We start from the raw sequence: 19619 nt of genomic DNA, 5'->3' as shown, positions 1-19619 counted from the left end.
AATATATGATGCATATCATTTGCAGGATTTTCAGCGCTTCCTTACACACATCTCGTCGTTCGCAACATTTTTATTTATGAAATTCTGCGCCACCGCCAGCGCCATTTAATAATACTTGACAAATAACGACGCGCGCTCGTCTCTCCTCGTTTCCGGAATACTTTGATGGTGCTCGGCCGCGAATTTCGTCACCGCTTGAAATTGAGGCCGTCTCCTTTGTAAGTGGAGCTCTCCCAGGAACGGAGGGAGGATACCGATGCGAGGGGTGCGATGCGGTTGGCGTTGAAAATTACGACAAGAGACAGCGATTATATACGGCACCGTAAAGCCGACCGCACTTCGAACATATAATAAACGAATTTTTATGAGACGCATTTTTTCGCCCGGCGTTGCGGGCGTGTCTTAATTTTCTGCCGTTTTTCTCCTCGCACGGCGATTCTCCCACGTTTTACCTCCCCACTTGATCACCTCGTCTTTATTCGCACGTACCCGAGCGTTTCCCGAAATAAAAACTGCAATATGTAAGTCCGGTAGGTTCGTAAACATGAGAGTATTATAATGGTGGGAAGAATTATTAATGAAAAAGAAATATATAATTTCTGTATTTAAATTTCTCTCTCATTAATTATATATTTATGTGTAATATATATACTTGTATATATAATATTTTTATTTAAATTTATCGTCGATAACTGGTGTTTCCATATTTACATATTTATGGATTATTTTTTACAAAAATACCCAGATATTTTTGGAATTAATTAAATTGATTGTTTTAATCTAAATATATTCGACCGTCTTCTTCTTATAACTCTTGCAAATGTAGATATTCTATTAATTACAATTCTATTATATTCGAGTAAAATTTTTAGAATAAAATTCCACCACCTATTTATAACTTTCGAAAAGCTTGAAATGCGAAAAAAATATATACAACTTTCGCTATTAATGAAAAAAAGATATTCACGTTTCAATAGGTATTACTCACGTTGTCACGGTGAAACGAGATCTTTATATTGTGACCTGATTTTTTTGCGCCTTCCATAACTTTTCACTCGAGATAAGTGCCTCGTTCACGACATCGTAGTCCCGGACTTTATCGCTCCGCCGAAGCGATATTTAAGCCATATTTACAAACTCGCATCTGATGCGAGCAAACGGCCCGTATCTCGCACCGTCGCGTTTATAAGCGCGGATCGCGTTTGTATAAATAATGCAATATGCATATATACAGCGCGAGGGAGGGCTATTTCTTTCCTACCCGGTATATTATTGTTCGTCCGCATTGCGGAATACAATCAAGCGCGCGCGCGGATCGACATTTTGCCATGTACACACGCACGCATATACATATGTATGCGTGTATACATGTATATGTATATGTGAGTGTACATTTTTTATCCAGGGGATTTAAATCCCCTTCCTTCCCCATCCCTCTCGCGCCAGACTTCTCGTCTCTTTTATCGACAAAGGATTTTCTCCTGGAGATTGGGTAATGGCGGAAGTGAAGCGGCATCAAGAGTCTGCCGTGCTCCAACAGTAGCTCACTGATAAACGAGTTTTATGAGAGAGAGACACGTCCTCTCTCCTCCCCCCCTCCCCCCAGCCCGTATCCCCCTTGTTCGTGTGTAAGTTAATTTCTTAATTGATTTCTGGCTTGAGCAAGTTTTTTTCGACAGCGTCGCGTTATTCGAACGTAAAAACGGCAGTTAACTCGATGTGGAAAGGTTTCGCCGCTTCAAACTACGATTAATATATCGTTTATCTAACTGTGCGCTGCACGTTTTTCGGATGCGCTCTTTTTAAATATACCTCGAAAATCGAATAACGTTTAAAAATTATACAGAGAAGCGTGTATATTATAAGTTTTCTGCTAAATCAACATTTTTACGAAAACAGCTTGACTCGTTTATACAAAAAGCTTGAGTTTTTTGTAAAAAAATTAAATTTACAAAGAGAGCCTGCGACATATGTATAAAATATTGTATATTAATAATTTCCATAAAACGGATAAATCTCAAAATAACACATTTGACCGAGAAAATACACGCATTGAGAAAAAAATCTGGTTGCATTAATTAAAATTCTGAATCAATCAGTATGTCTGTTGAATCTGATTAATTTCTTTCTGTAAAATTTATCAAATTTTCTGATTAATAAATACTAAACTCGCCAGCACCAAGTCGTGTAAAATTTTTTCCATCGAATCTCTCAAAAACCTATTTAATATTCTGAATACCAACAAGATTATTGGATAAATTCGATCTAGATTATTGATAAATTATTTCAAATTCAGTTTGTTAGAAATTAAACTGATAAACAGTGCACTGAAAAAAAATCTGGTTGCATTAATTAGAATTCCGGTAGATTCAATCAGTATGTCTGTTGGAAAATGAACGAACCAGAATTCTTGTAGGAATTACCAGATGAATCTGATTAATTTCTTCCTGTAAAATTTTTTCGATCTAATCTCTCAAAAACCTATTTAATAATCTGAATTCTAACAAGATTATTGGATAAATTCGATCTAGATTATTAAGTAGATTATTTTAAATTTAGTTTGTTAAAAATTAAACTGATAAACAGTGCACTGAGAAAAAAATCTGGTTGCATTAATTAGAATTCTGATAGAATCAACCAGTATGTCTGCTGGAAAATGGACGAACTAGAATTCTTGTAGGAATTACCAGATGAATCTGATTAATTTCTTCCTGTTAAATTTACCAAATTTTCTAGTTAATAATACTAAACTCGCCAGTACCAAGTCGTCTAAAATTTTTTCCATCTAATCTCAAAAGTCTGTTTAATATTCTGAATTCCAACAAGATTATTGGATAAATTCAATCCAGATTATTAAGTAGATTATTTTAAATTTAGTTTGTTAAAAATTAAACTGATAAACAGTGCACTGAGAAAAAAATCTGGTTGCATTAATTAGAATTCTGATAGAATCAACCAGTATGTCTGCTGGAAAATGGACAAACTAGAATTCTTGTAGGAATTACCAGATGAATCTGATTAATTTCTTCCTGTTAAATTTACCAAATTTTCTAGTTAATAATACTAAACTCGCCAGTACCAAGTCGTCTAAAATTTTTTCCATCTAATCTCAAAAGTCTGTTTAATATTCTGAATTCCAATAAGATTATTGGATAAATTCGATCCAGATTATTGAATAAATTATTTTAAATTCAGTTTGTTAGAAATTAAACTGATAAACAGTGATGGAAGAAGAGGATGCAGCTCAAACACACACAATCAGAGAGCTAGCGTCCTCTTTCTGGCACTACTGCTTGTAAAACAAAAAAAATATACTTTGGATTTAATGCTAATAATAATTCTTTACATACATTTGATGGCAAATATTGAATACGAATTAAGTTAAGAATAACTCGTCGCCTAGTGGCAAGCAAAGAAATTATTGTAACAAGAAATTTTATATATCCAATCAGAAAATACTAACTAAATCCTTATAAATCTTTAAAATCTATTAATCGTTCTAATTATAAAAAATCGAGTCTTATCTTGATAACTAGAAATTCTTGTTTGATTTAATCAAAATGCCTTTAATCATATATCAGTCTTGTTGGTACAATCAAACGATTTTTCTCAGTGCGATTCCTTTTAAGTGAAAATAATCATATATTGATTAATCGGATGATCGATTAATAAACGACTGAATCAACAAATTCATTGGATAGAATGTAATCTAACCTGGCAAATTGTCTGCGTGTAATTTTCGAAACTATCGTAAAGAAATCGGTAGCCGGACTCTCGGAAATCGCGCGACGTATATACAGGGTGTACGTGACTGCGCCATCGTGACACCTGCCGAAGATCCCTTCGATTAACTTTCGAAACTAATACGAACCAATCGTACGAAGGACACCTATATATTGGATTGGTTCACGAGATGACGTTTGTAATCGTCTGTCATTTTCCGAAGTGAAGTACACTATACGGGCTGTACATACACGATACACGGCCGTCGACGCAATTTACAGAAATGGTTCTTGCGCGGAACTTTTCGAGTTTATACGTCGAAACTGCACTTTTGTTTCGAAACGACAAGGGGATTACAGGCGTTATCGCGAAACGATCAAATGCGATTCTTATTCTAGAATCAGTGTTTTTTTCCCCCATGATCTCTTTCTTTCCTCTTTTCTTCTCCCTTTCTTCGATCTGACTAAAAACGAATTTAACGCGCGAAAGAACGATTGCTCAGCATTTTAATTTTCCCATTTTACGTATAATCTTCGTGCTCGCTCCAGCTGGCGAAAATTGAATTTCGTAATGAGATTGCAAATCGCGTCAAATCGAGAGCGCGCTATTAATTTTCGAAAAAGATTTTTCTCTCGAAGCGCGAAAAACATGCGATTGACCAACGAGTCTTGCACGGCGCGAGGCGCAGTCACGTTTCCTGCATAAGTTTTCTAGGAAAGCTGGATCGGTTTCTTTACGATTCGATCGTCGGTCCGATCGGCACGATATCTCTCGCCAAAGTTATAGAATCTGAAAAGTTGGAAGAGCGCGCGATAGAGAGAGGGAAAACTATCGGGAGGAAAAAAAAAGTTGCCGCGGCGAAGATCAGCTAGTCCCCCCGTCCGGATATCCCGCTATATCCTGATATTATACAGGGTGTCCCAGACTCCGAGGACTTTTCCTCGCTCATGGAGAATACACGAAGATGTGGCTGAGAAAAATGGCATTTGTTTCAAAGTCGCGGAGAGCAGTCAATGCGACGATCCCTGTACATCTTTTCTAACTTTGGAACGCATATAACTGGCAAACGACAGTTGCATAGCGATACAAGATTTATCGATCTAACGAAAGAGAGAGGGAGAGAGAAAGAGAAATCGATCACGATCTTACGTACAGGTCTGGAAACTCTGGTGATGGGAGATGTCCCGCTTTTTGGTCTCCGTTTGTGTAGTTTGAATATTGGCCGCATAATTCGCAACGAAGGATGCATGGGATGTTACACAAAAAAAAATAAGTGTCAAATTAAAACTTATATACTTAAATTAACGCGTTCATTGTTTCGTATATGCGCAACAATTTATAATCTTCTTCGGAGAATTTAATAATTTTAAATTTCAACAACTTATTATAGTCTTATTTTAATATTGTAATTGTCACCTCAAGAATATATAATATATTATTTAATTCTACTTTAAGAAAATTATAATCTTTTATTTAAAAATGTTATTTTCTATTTAACGTTGTTTCTTTTTTATTCAAGAAAATTAAATCTTAATATATTTAATAATAAAATTAATTAAATCATAATATATATTTTTCTTAATTGAACTATATAAAATGGCTTCGTTTAAGTAAGCAATTATTCAAGCAATTATATTTTTCTTAAATTAACACAATATAATCTCATTTCAAGATTTCCACGTTAAAACTAAATATATTTTCAAAACAAGAATGTCCTTTTTTTCTGTGTAGCACGTCCACAGGTTCCACTGACGCGGTTTTATTATTATTTTATATTGTTTTTTTTTAATGTTTTATTAATAAGTTTACATAATAAGCGATATAAGTGGTAATCGGAAAGGATAAACAAATGTATCTTTATCAAAAGAGAATTGCGACCACCGAAAAAATAGACCAGTTTCCAGATCTGTACATAAGATCGTGATGTCGATAAAAAAAATTTATTAAATTTTATTACAGAATAAAAATTCACGAAATTATATAATAATACATATTTTGATAGAATTCTGTGCAATCATGAAGAAACGTACCAAAATGTGTAATTATAATTAAAAAATATAGTAAATGAGATGGGCTCTCCGTTAAGTTTCTCATTTTCTCGATATTTTAAAAATTATAATATTAGCTATTTTTTTTCATTTTATTAAAATATTCCTTTACAACTATGTCCGCTATATCGTTATACGTTATCGCGACTCGTAAAAGTTCGAACGGTGTGAGAGTGCCTGTGCATTCCAGGTATGCGGCCACGTGGCGCGTTGGAGCAAACTGTGGCGGAACCAGCATCCACGCTTACGGCTTGCTCCGAGGTGGCAAAGAAACCAAAAGGCTTTGCGACGAAGGAGGTAAGAAACGCGAGTTAAGCCTCGTACACATGAGCGAGCCGTAAGCGATAAGAGACACGAATAAATGGCACCAACTATTCAATAAAATTCATATACCATATTTATTCAATTTTAAATATTTCTTTAATCGTAAAGACGATAAAAGATAAGTCTATCATTGCGTCACAAGTCTGGATATTTAAAAGATAGATATTTAAAATCGAGAAATGAACAGATTGAATAGCTGGCGAGTGCTGTTTAAAATATAAACTCAGAACAAACGAAAAATTAAAAAGAATTAATTATTCTGGTTGGGTTTCTTCACTTATTCAGACATAATTGTATCTTGACAATTCGTTGATCACAAGCGAATTCTCGGAAATTTCTACTTTAAATTATATATTTCATGTACCGTTTTAGAAATGATTAGCCAAGCGATCAAAATCATTTATATCTCGTTTGCCGATGTGCATGCAATCTCATGCTATCTACGTGAGCACTAATAACTAGAGCTAGTGCATCGTCGGCATGGTGCATATTAATACATGCTGGTGTAGCAGAGTCCGATAGTAACGTATACATGGTAGGATAGACTATGATTTTACGCATGAAAGGAGACAGATGAAGAGAGAGAGAGAGAGAGAGAGAGAGAGAGAGAGAGAGAGAGAGAGAGAACGAGAGCAAGAAAGAGCAAAAGCGAGAGAGAACGAGAGCGAGAGAGAGCAAAAGCGAGAGAGAACGAGAGCGAGAGCGAGCAAAAGCGAGAAAGAGCGAGAGCAACCGAAGGAGAGACGGGACGAACAGGACAGGTGAAATGGTAGGTGGAGGTAGCCAACTCGTTTCGGCCTACCGGACACTGTGGGAAAGTGGATGTCTGAATGTGGATCGTGGACCACGCTCTTTCTGATCGAGAGAGACTGGTTTCAAACCCTGATCGGAACGATCGTCGTCCAGTATCCCCCTCGAGCCTGTTAATTGGAAAAGGCTCATCATCCACCGGGTTCTTTCCACCGTCTACTCGTCTCGCGATTCGCGCTGCGACTATAATTTCTCGTAAACCTCACCTAGTAATAAACGAAACTTTATCTCGAACGTCGCAAGACGTTATTCGTGTTATTTGCGTCAACGATGCTGGGCGTGAACTCACGAGCATTGGAATAATTGACACCTATGTTGCAGTTCGCATGATGTGCAAACTAGCGCGTATTACGTCGTTAACGGCTTTTTATCGGCATCCATTGAATATATCAGTATAATTAGGTAACCGTAATCTAATCCGACGAGTTATGGCCTTTCCACCAATAAAATGTCATGTTAAGTTTCACGAAACCAAGAGTGTGGAATATTTGTTCGTGAGGGGAAATTAGTCGAAAGAATCCTGAATAAACCGCGAGAGATGGATTTAGAATCCATCACGTCTTTGTTAAAATTGCCAAGCATTTTTTTAGAAACTTAAGAAACATCAAGCGGAACCAGAATCAACCCTCCTCGTGTCCGACCGTCACTTTTTCGCGAACATATCCATTAGCGTCTCTCTGCGACGTGATAAGCCCTCGATTCTTCCTCAACTACGCGCAACAAGAACTAATGTACATGTCACTCGCTCCTAAGGTTTAATGTAACATGAAAACGAGCCATGCGAGGAACACGTTCGTTCTGCGCGATCGCCTTCCTGACACGAAAACGACGACTATCATCCCAAAGTTTTACGCGTGCCGTTCGATACAGAATCCATCTCGCGAAATGACCAGCCATCGTGTCTCGAAGCACGTAGTCCGGTTTATGTCGCGGATTGCGATACAACGATTTGCCTGTCATTTGCTGCCGGTCGCGCTCCACAGCATCCGAACATCCGAACTATCCCAAGTATCGCAATAAGCAAGCAAACCGGACGCGGATGATTGCCTCTCCGGTCTCGTCGCATCTAAGCGATTTCTTCTTTATATATATATATATATATATATATATATATATATATATATATATATATACTATATACGTATATATACAAGGTGTCCCCGAACGTTCCAGCCAGACTCTGAGATCTTATAGGAAATTTAATTCTGAATAAAAAATTTCCCATAAACATGGATCGAAAAATGCTTCCTTTAGAAGTTATCGCTCAAAAATCTCTGATGAAGGAAGAGCAAAAGGTGAAAAGAAAATGAAATAAAAAGAAAATGAAACTAAATAAATTTCTTGAAAAACGTCTTTATTCATTTTCTACTATTACGTGCTATTACTAAAATATTAGTTAAAAAAAAATTATTTTATTTTCATAAAAGAAAAAGATTTTTATTTTTTATTTTTATCGTTTTTTTCAAGAAATTTATTTAGTTTCATTTTCTTTTTATTTCATTTCCTTTTCACCTTTTGCCCTTCCTTCATCAGAGATTTTTGAGCGACTTCTTAAGGAAGCATTTTTCCCATGACCCATGTTTATAGGAAATTTTTTATTCAGAATTAAATTTTCTATAAGATCTCAAAGTCTGGCTAGAACGTTCAGGACCACCCTGTATACGCCATATAGAGCAATGTGAGACAGAAAATGTAGCATCGTCTCTCGCGGAATGTCTTCCGCGAAAAAATTAAACCTGCTCGACTCTTCATACGAGATAATATACGGGACATCTACAGGTAAGTGCGCAGATATAATCAATATTTCGAATCATCTACTGCTTGGATTTCATATTTTCTTTCGTATATAAAGAGCAAAGAAATTTATATTCAATTCTCGCAGACAATAGCTAAAGAAACGAGAATCAGCTGATTCAGATATATATATATATATATATATATATATATATATATATATATATATATATATAAATAGTAACACGTCATGCACTATAATTGCAGTTAAAAGATGAAATAGCGATTTCTAAGCGATTACTTGTCGGTAGATACGATTCACAAAAGGCATCGCGCATTTAATAGACTACGCAAGAATAAAAGATCATATTTATATTTATATCTTGAGTATAATACATGTAACGTATATTTATAACAATCTTATTAATAAAATATATTATTTTAATATCTTATTAATAAATTATTTGACAATACTTTAGTATTCACACATTTTTTCTGTATAATTTTCTTATAAAAAGAAGATATAATTTATTAATATTCTTATTAATATTCTTATAAAAAGAAATATATAATTTATGCGATTAATATACACGTTTATTTGATCACAATTCAACTTTCTTATGTAACATTTTTCGATCATTTATCCGTTCTTTCATTGTTAAACAACTTTTTATTGTCCAGATGAACAAAATATGTAGATAAATAAAATATTATTAACCTTCCTTTGTTATTTTTCAATACATCATACTTTATTTTCAATACAATCTACGCGAAATTAAATAAAACTATCCAAATAGTCGCGATAAAATTTAAAAAGACTACCATTTTTGTAACGCGTCAAAATTTTAAATGCGTTCAATAGACGCATTTAATAGATTACGCAAGAATGAAGGATCATATTTATATTTATATCTTGAGTATAATATAATATATGTAACGTATATTTATAACAATCTTATTAATAAAATATATTATTTTAATATCTTATTAATAAATTATTTGACAATACTTTAGTATTCACACATTTTTTCTGTATAATTTTCTTATAAAAGGAAGATATAATTTATTAATATTATTGATTTATTAATATTCTTATTAATATTCTTATAAAAAGAAGTATATAATTTATGCGATTAATATACACGTTTATTTGATCACAATTCAACTTTCTTATATAACATTTTTCGATCATTTATCCGTTCTTTCATTGTTAAACAACTTTTTATTGTCCAAATGAACAAAATATATACATAAATAAAATATTACTTCCTTCGTTATTCTTCAATACTGTTTTATTTTCAACACAACGCGAAATTAAGTAAAACTATCCAAATAGTCGCGATATTTTAAAAAAAACTACCATTTTTGTAACGCGTCAAAATTTTAAACGCGTTCAATTTTCGACGTCGGAAACGCGAAATGGCTGCGTATTGAAACTAATCCGTCGCTTTCGTTGCGCAAACAAATTCGCGCGTTTAACGGAAGGGAAAGGAAGAAAAAGAGAGGCAACGAGAGGAAGGGACTCGTAAATCTGCAAGTTAGAAAAGTGGATAATTCGCGCGGCATGTTAGCTTCGCGAAATGCAGCGCGCTGCATAAATATGGATGATACTTAACTCTCGACAAGTCCAAGTTTCGACGACGACAATTCACCATCATCGTCGTCACCCGTTATGTATGAAGCTCCATCTTTTTATCCAATCACCGACGACTTCATCGTCGTCGAGGCGCATAACTACGAAAACGAGTGAACGGCCAGCCATTCTTCTTGCTCGATCTCGAGGAAGAGAGAGAGAGAGAGAGAGAGAGAGAGAGAGAGAGAGAGAAAGAGAGAGAGATGGAGAGAGAGGGAGAGGGAGAGAGGGAGGGAGAGAGAGAGAGAAAGAGAGAGAGAGAGAGCGCAAACGTGGCGCTTATCCGTCAGTTTTGGCGAACAAAAGCGAGGTAGTAAGGTAGCTAGCGCGTAGCTAGAGGCCGAGCGGAGACAAAAAGGATCGATTAAGTCGAGTGGATTTTATCGTCGGTTAACGAAGTGGGCTCTTCTATCGCCCTTCGTTCCCATTTCACCCTCCCGAACGATGGAGAACAACCGTTCGTAATTCCAGCTCTTCCTCGGCCGCTCCGCTCCCGAGGTAAATACTTTCCTACGGTCGTTGTGCGTGTTCTTATCCGTTTATATTCCTCGGTTCACCTGCTTCCCTCCGATACTCTGATCCGCGCTTCCTCGACCTACCCCCTTACCCGCCCTCTCCTCCTCCCCCCCCTCTTCTCTGTACACGACGGCTTCGTATTATCCCGATCCAATTCTCTGCTTTCTTTAACTCATTTGGGAAACTTCATTGAACCTCTACACACATGCACAAAGATACACACACACACACACACACACACACACACGTGTACTGTGCTTCATTGTTCCTCGTTCGGTCGGAAAAAGATGGTTGGCTCTGCTAAAGAGCTAAAGAGTCTCGGCGAAAGTTGGATTGTTTGGAAAAGCGTAGGTCTGTCTGTTATGTCAGTCCAAGAGTTTTTGCCTTTAAAATTACACATCGCGTTTTTCGAAATTAAAATTTATTTAACCGGTACACATCTCAAAGTTTACAACAGGATAAAGAGAGACAAAAATTAACTTGTCTCTTGACGCGTGATTTAAAAAAAAACAGCCGCGACGATAAACAAGATAAATGGCTGTCGATTCGACGATTAAGAGATAATGATTAACATATTCACACGCAGACGCACATCCATTAAACTAACTCTGAATAATCGAATCTCGAACTTGTTTAGCGCATCCTGCATCGCAGTTTCCCTTTCCGCGTCTCCGAATTCGCGAGTCGGCGAAGATAAATCAAATCCGACCATTATTACAACTTAATTACCGTGAACGGGGGAAAAAGTATCGCCTCTCGCGCAATCATAATTTCCGACTTGGAAATTACCATAATTCGACGATTACCAAACTGTTCCCATGATAATCGTCGTCTGAGGGCTTGCGCAACCGTCGCGTCGCGTCCTCGTCCTCGTCGAGGGAAGGTTTCTCACGGCAATTAAATTGATGTAGTCGCGTTTAAGCGGAACGCGCGAGTCATTGACTCGGGCGCGAGAGTCGCATTAATGAGACGAGGAAACGTACCCTTCTAATGATTACCTGACGAGCGAGGCCGGGATAAATTCGAGAGAGCCTCGTAGTCCAGTAAGAAGTCTATAAATTGTCGGTCAGAGCTTTCTCTCCTCTCCTCCCTCTCCCTCACTCCTCCGCCCCTCCCCCCACTTTTCCACCCTTTACGCGCGATCGAAACGCGAGCGGAAGAAACGGCGGCGGCAGAGCAGGTAAAAAAGGCGAGTTCCCGCGTCGTCGGTTGCCCTCGGGCTACCGTCGACGTAGGTTTTAGGTTGATACTAACGATCGTCGACCTCCGGTCGAAAAACCACCTGTCGAATCCAGCAGAGCTAGCGTTGCTGCTCCTGCTGCTGCTGCTGCTGGACCTTGGTTATAGATTGCATAGCCGGATATAAAAGCCGGCGCGTCGGACGATAACCTGTCGGAGATACGGGAATAGACGGGACGCGATGTCCGATCAGATCCCGCAGGAGTAAGTAAGAGGAAAAGAAGAGAGAGGGGAGGAGGGAGAGAGGGGGGGAAGAGAGAGAGAGTGAGAGAGAGAGAGAGTGAGAGAGAGAGAGAGAGAGAGAGAGAGAGAGAGAGAGATTGATTGATTACACTTTATTTAGCCTTCTCGGCTACTTATATACAAATAACTATACAAATAACATTACAATTTTGGAACCATTTGTGTAACATAATCTTTTAACATTCTCTTAAAACTATTTAGTCTTTCACATTGCTTTACCTCTGCAGGTAAGTCATTGTACATTTTAGTGCCTTTATAAAAAGCACTCCTCTGCGCTTGACAAGTTTTACGCAACTGTACAACCATGTTACCCTTTTGTCTAGTTTCCCTCTGATAATTCTCTCCTACTAAATCTAGCCTATTTCTTAACATACGTGATAGATAATCTCTTAATATCTTAAATATAAATATGCATGTATTATAATATATTCTCTGTCTTATTGACATATATTGCAAGGCTTGCAGCATTTGTTCCACCCTGGTATTTCTTTTACATTGCAAAATCACTCGCATAGCTCTATTCTATGCCACTTGCAATTTATTAATTTGCGTCTCGCCCATGCCCACAATCACTGTTGCACAATACTCAAAATGCGGTGCGATAATTGTCTTATATACTATTTGTCTACTATACGGTGTTAAATATTGACCCATTCTGTTCAAAAAGCTAGTTTTCTTACCTATCTTTTTCAACATATAATCGCAATGAGAGAGAGAGAGAGAGAGAGAGAGAGAGAGAGAGAGAAAGTGAGAGCGAAATCAACATCGGTAAATCAATGTCTCGTTCGCGGGGTTGTTTAAGCTCGACTGCAAAAAGAGGGTGTATAGCGGGGGAAAGAAGTTTACCGTTTGGGTAAAACGACGTAATTCCCAAGACCTGAGAAAATTCGCAGTAGCGATATTTCAGCGTGCTTAATTGATGCTGTGTGCGAGGACGAAACATTATGGTGATTCTACGCTTTCGCGCGAAATTACTGCGAAAAAGGAGGACTAATTTTTGTTGTGTTCTATAAAAGTTGTTAATTAAGGATGTTTTGTACCTATTTTCGAAATATTGAGAATTTAATGAAAATTGTACAGAATGTCCTTACATATGTTTAGAATCTTCAGTACAATTTTTCAATCGATTCACTAAAGCGTTCACAAGTTATAAGGATTTTAATTTGTGTTCTTATGGGAAACGCATAACCACATCGATTCAAATGACAAAAACACATGGAAATAATGTTCAGAATTTGTTGAAAATTTGCAAAAGTTTAAATACAGAGGATACAGAGGATTACTCGATATTAAGGATGTTTTGTACCCATTTTTAAAATATTGAGAATTTAATGAAAATTGTACAGAATGCACCGAAAAAAAGAACATTCTTGTTTTGAAAATATATTTAGTTTTAACATGAAAATATTGAAATGAGATTATATTGCGTTAATTAAAGAAAAATATAATTGCTTGAATAATTGCTTACTTGAATGAAGCCATTTTATAATTCAATCGAAAAAAATATATTCTTATGATTTAAGATTTAATTTTCTTGAATAAAAAAAACAATGTTAGATAGGAAATAACATTTTTAAATCAAAGATTATAATTTTCTTAAAGTAGAATTAAAAAATTATATATTCTTGAGGTGACAATTACAATATTAAAATAAGACTATAATATTGTTAAAATTTAAAATTATTAAATTCTTCTAAGAAGATTATAAATTGTTGCGTATATACGAAACAATGAACGCGTTAGTTTAAGTATATAAATTTGATTTGACACTTGTTTTTTTTCTGTGTATCCTTACAGATGTTTAGAATCTTCAGTACAATTTTTAAATTGATTCACTAAAGCGTTCAAGTTATAAGGATTTTAATTTGCACCGAATTAACATGTGTTCTTATGGGAAACGTATAACCACGTCGATTCAAATCACAAAAAACACATGTAAATAATATTCAGAATTTGTTTAAAATTTGCAAAAGTTTAGATACGGAGGAAATATTTGGTCAAATAATATTATACAAGTACTAACTGGTTAAAAAGATATTAAATATAATTCAATGAAGTTAGCCATGTATCTGTCACAAGGCGAAATTCTCTGTCAAAAGTTAATCATTTCGATTAACAAATTCGGAATATTTCGGTAAAAACGCAATAAATATTAAAAAATACATGTATGCACTGTAGGATCAAATTGTAATATTCCACACAATTTCGTACTCAAAATACGCCAAAAGCGGATATATTCATCAATATTGATTTTCAGCTACTTTTTGCTTGAATTGTACATAGAAAACATCCTTAAATCATTTTACAATGATATAAAAAATTAGCATTCGTAAGTTTAAAATTAATTCATGAAAATAGTCTTCCTCTCCTTCTTTTTCTCTATTAATCTTTTAGATTCGGAAATACTTGATGATCTACTCGAGCTTATTAAATTAATTAATTAATACTACGTATTAAAAAGACTTTCTTGTGTATGACGTTAAATTATAAAATATGATAAAATTAGATTCGAAAAACAATATATTACATATTATGTCAACTACATCCTCTCTCCTCTCGAGCAAACAATAATAATGGCGTACTTTTGCGATTTATTTGAGATATAAAGTACATTGTTTTTTTCCTCATTTGGAAAAAACATGGCGTAATAAAATAGGACGGCAAATTTCGCGGAGGAGCGCGAGCGAAATAGTATATTTCGCTTCTCATGCCGCATATTCGAAATATCGGACGTCGAGATTATTTTGAATGACGTTGTATATCTTTTTTATTGTTATCCGTCCAGAGCGCTATATAATTCGCGTAAGCGAGAGATACACGGGAAATGCATATCTCGAGTAAACGTGTGTACGCCGCGTCAGCCGTTCTTCAGAGTTTAAGCTTAATGTACTGCTAACCTCCGCGAAAACTTTCTGCGTCTAGAAATGCGGTGTCGCATTTTAGTCAAGGGTAATTCTTGAGAGCTCCGGAGCATCGTTATATGTATTATGTGACTGCATTAAACAAGGATTCTGCGAGACGCATTATAAGAATGATAAATGAAAAATGTGTACAGAAGTCGCAAATACCGTGAATTATTGCACACCCTGTGTATAAGCACGCGGGATGTTTATCCGATAAAAACAGCTTCTCTGGATAGGGAAGAAAAGAACGAAGCGTAAAAACGTCAATCAAGGAAAAATCGATTAACATTGATGAAAATATTATGTATTACGCTTTCATCGACTTGTTAAAATTATGTAAATAAAAAAAATGTAAGGAATGCGCAGAAATGTCGATAACAAATTTATAAATAATTTCGCTAACGATTTTTATTTAATAATAATTTTCATCTCTCCAATTTTAATAATCGCAATTATTTCGTCACGTTTTATAACTCTCGCATAATATCGCTCCAATAAATTGTACCGGACGAAGGGTCGAAATTAATTCTCTCGAAATATTTCATTTAAAAAATAAGATTTAAATTCGACAAAGTCCCCCCTCGCGCGAAGAGCGTTTTAGTGCAATTATTTTTAATTTATACACAACGCCTTCAGACGCACACGTCGTCTTGAAAAATCCCCCCGTGCAGCTCTGACCGGGACATAATATCCGCACCGCGTGGCTGATGTCATTAGAGTCTGCGAAGAGTCCACGGGGAGTTAAACGTTCGCGTGATCAACGTGCAACGTGGCCAGATGTAACTGTATACACGGTTATTTCACGGATATGCATTTCCCGAGCGCGGACGCATCTGTATGCATGACGCGTACACTCTGAATAGGTTAGGTTGGGTGCTGGCTGCACGTGGGAAGTGATTACTCGGCGCGGTGCGGTGCGGTGCGTTGCGATACGGAATTAAGGTTTCCGCAGTTTACACTAACCTTAGGAAGGAGCAAGGGCAGGAAGATACGTGGGAACTTGGCGCAACGTTCCCATTATTAAACGCGGTCGTTTAAAGAAAAAATGGAGAACCCCATCCCGCGGGCGGAACAATGGCGTGCGATTGGTCCCGGTTCCCCCTGCCTCCCCGTTACACTACAGATTAGATTTGTATCGCGTACGGATGCTGATTATGAAGAAAAAAAAACAGGATATGAGTGAACGCATAAATGTTTCGTTTAAAGGAGGAAAGCACTTTTATTGTCGGAGTCGCTAGATGTCGCTCTCCCCTCTAAGAAGAGTCATGTCATGTGATATCCAGTTTTGATTGGTCTTCTAGATCTGAGCAATTCCCGCTCATATTTGAATCAGAGAAATCTTAAACTTTATATAAACGTTATATATTTTGGCAACATAAATAAAAAATAAACTTTATAGAGAAACAGAATATTACGATTATTTGATTAAAATATCGTAATAATATATAATAATAAAAAATAAGACATAATAAGAAATTCCTTATGTTTAATCTTTATTTAATTTCATATAAAGATTAACAAAATAAAGTATGAATATAAAATAAAATAAACAAACGAAACGTTAATTAAAATATGTTTTGTTTACGACAAAACATGAATTAAATACTTTATAAATCACAGTGTCCACCCATTATCTCTTAATATTTTTCTCACTTTTACGTCATAAATTGGTAGACCGAGTCATGCGTGAACATGCAGAAGCAGATCGCCTGATGTCTAGACTCTTATTAGGGGGTCTCTGTATCCCCGCTAAAGTCATTAGATATACAAAGTACCGCGATCATTTGCCATTTTGGTTGCAACATACTGCTCATTCAACTTAAATATTTGCATGCACCTTTGGTGACTTGTTGTCACCAAGGCGATTCATTCGCGAAATAATAATTTTCGCATAAGCATCTTTTGTGTCCCGCTCACCGTCTAAATCGCCATCAGCTACTGTTCAAACCTGCAAATGTTTCCTTGTAATTGTCCAATTAATAAGAGAAACCGAGGACTGTCAATAGAACTCGACATTCCAAATTTGATCGATATAATACGCCGATATTCGCAGGTATATTGAGTTACCGACCACATGGTATTGTGGTTTAGCTGCGCTTTGTAACAATGCGAACCTGTAGAACACATCGTCTCCTGTACCAAAAGGGCACGAAAAATGCAATTACGAAGCACATGCCAGTTATTCCGATTCTATAATCCGATTATTACGCACGGATGTTCACCGTTCGTTCGAGAATTTCGATACAGAGTAAAATCGATACCGACAGCTCGAAGCTGGTGTTCTTCGACTGTAGGCAAAAGCTTCAACAGTTTCTGTAAGTCTATCGAAGAAAATGCATGTAATGATGACGGATGATGGATGTAATGTTATCGCGAAAATCAATCGCAATGTGTGTAAATAACAAAAAGGCAGCGATCGATCAAGTGTATTTATTAATAGTTAAATACTTTTGAAAAACTTGCATGGATGAGAAAATTAGAAAGAAAAGGAGAAAGGCAGATCATTACATATTATTACATATAATAAAATAATAAAATATAATAAAATAAATTTTTTATGATAAAGTATTTGAATAAAAAGAGTATTATTATATTTTGATAATGTATATATAAAAACATCAGTTTAATTCAATTTTAAATTTGGATTAAGAATATATATGTTATATATTACATATTATATGTTATATGTATGTTATATATTATCACAGTAAAAAATTTTGTGTTAAATTTAACATATTTCACATGTCCCAATTTATCCATTCTAATTTTAATATTAATTTAACGGAAGGCAAGTATGTAAATAAATAACACAAGTAATATGTTTAAAAATTGTTTAACACAAAAGTGTAACACTTAAACTTTATCTGGAAATAAAGTTTATGTTAAATTAACATATTTATAATGTTAAATTTAATTAAAAGAAAATATTATTCTTACATTTTTATGATAAATAACAGAAGAGATATGTCGACTTAACATATGGAAACTGTTATAGAGAGAAAAATAACGCAATTTATCTGTTCATTTTAACATATAACATATTTCATCAAAAATTCGTGCATTTACATATTAATTGTGTTGTTTTAACTCTTAGAAACGGTGAATATTAACTCAACGCAGAAATGTCAAAATAACGCAATGATAATATGTTACATTAACATAAGAGTATGTTAAAAATTTTTTAAAATTTTTACACGAGAAAATTTTAAAAATTTAACACAAAAATTTTTACACGAGAAAATTTAAACAGAAATACAAAATGTTTTTTACCGTGTAATTGATCACATTATCAAGCATCCCGATGCACTAGATGCACGACATCGTGGCTCTTATCTAAATTTTTAATCCCACCTCTTTCAAAGATGAAGAAGCAATTTTTTATATATCAGATAATAATTTGAAATTTTAGTCATTACGACAAAAATTGACGAGAGACTTTCGGTTTTGACTCACGTGTACGCTTCTAAAACGATCGGAACAGGTGCTTAGATACACCTGCTGAAATTTACGACGCAGGAAAGTTACACTAGACACGTATGTATTTGTACAAATTTCTTTCTTCGTCCAAGATCAAGATCATCGCGATTACGAGATTACGTTTCATCGGGAAACACCGTGTATATAGTTTCAAACGGAAATTCAATATATAACGGGTATACCGTTTCGATATTACTGGCGATGATCATCGGGACCGGCTACCGAAGGAGGAGGATGAGATAAAACGGTGGAGGCCCATTTCTTTCCCGCGAAGCGAGAAGACGTTCGTCCTTAAAGTTCTTCTGCGGGTTCTCGGACGGGACAAAGGAGAACGGCGTTTTGTGCGCCGTGAGATTGGCTTCTGCGGATGATAGCCCCGGGGTACTCTTTCTCTCTCCAATGAACAAATTATATATCGGGTAATGGGCTACGCCGGTGTGTGTGTGTGTGTGTGTGTATGATCGGCGAGAGTGCGAGAAGGAGAAGGAGCTCACGAATAGCTGCGGAATAAGGAAGGGTAGGAAACGGCTCGAGCTTGTGAAACGATCGTGTGATAGAACCGGAGGAAGGGGAAGAGAGGAAGGCAGAATCAGCTCGCTCGTTCCAGAAGAGAAGGAGAAGAAGAAGACGAGCGGAACATGCTCGCTTAGCCCAGAAGAAAAGAGAGAACCAAGAGCTCCGAATGAGAGGACGAGAGGCTGAAGCCTGCTGCCCAGGTTGCGGAGCGTAAGAGGGGGTCGGGGAAGACGGAGGGGACGCGCGCGTGTGCGGAGCGGCCGTAACTGATGAACGGTGTGTAGCTGCAGCTGCAGGTGCATCGAGCCAGGCCAGACCGGGCCGGTCGCTCGACGTTCGCGTGGCGTGCGACGAGGACGGGGAGTCGCGTGGACGACGAGGAGCGGCGATAATGGGAAGAACCGGTTCTCCGGAGCCGGGGACCGGCAGTTTCTTCGTCATATAGACTGTGTC

The 19619-nt window shown here is 36.3% G+C and overlaps 1 protein-coding gene across 2 annotated transcripts in view; it reads right to left on the bottom strand.

The window, feature by feature from the left end:
* Window positions 1-19619, bottom strand: part of LOC105252384 (nephrin) — a 391907-nt gene that overhangs the window by 273541 nt on the left and 98747 nt on the right. The gene's annotated exons all lie outside the window — the stretch shown is intronic.

This window comes from Camponotus floridanus, unplaced genomic scaffold (genome assembly GCF_003227725.1).
Source record: "Camponotus floridanus strain SB8 unplaced genomic scaffold, Cflo_v7.5 scaffold126, whole genome shotgun sequence".
Lineage (NCBI taxonomy): Eukaryota > Metazoa > Arthropoda > Insecta > Hymenoptera > Formicidae > Camponotus > Camponotus floridanus.
Note: the sequence above shows the minus strand (reverse complement) of the source record. Positions and strands in the feature narration are given on the sequence as shown.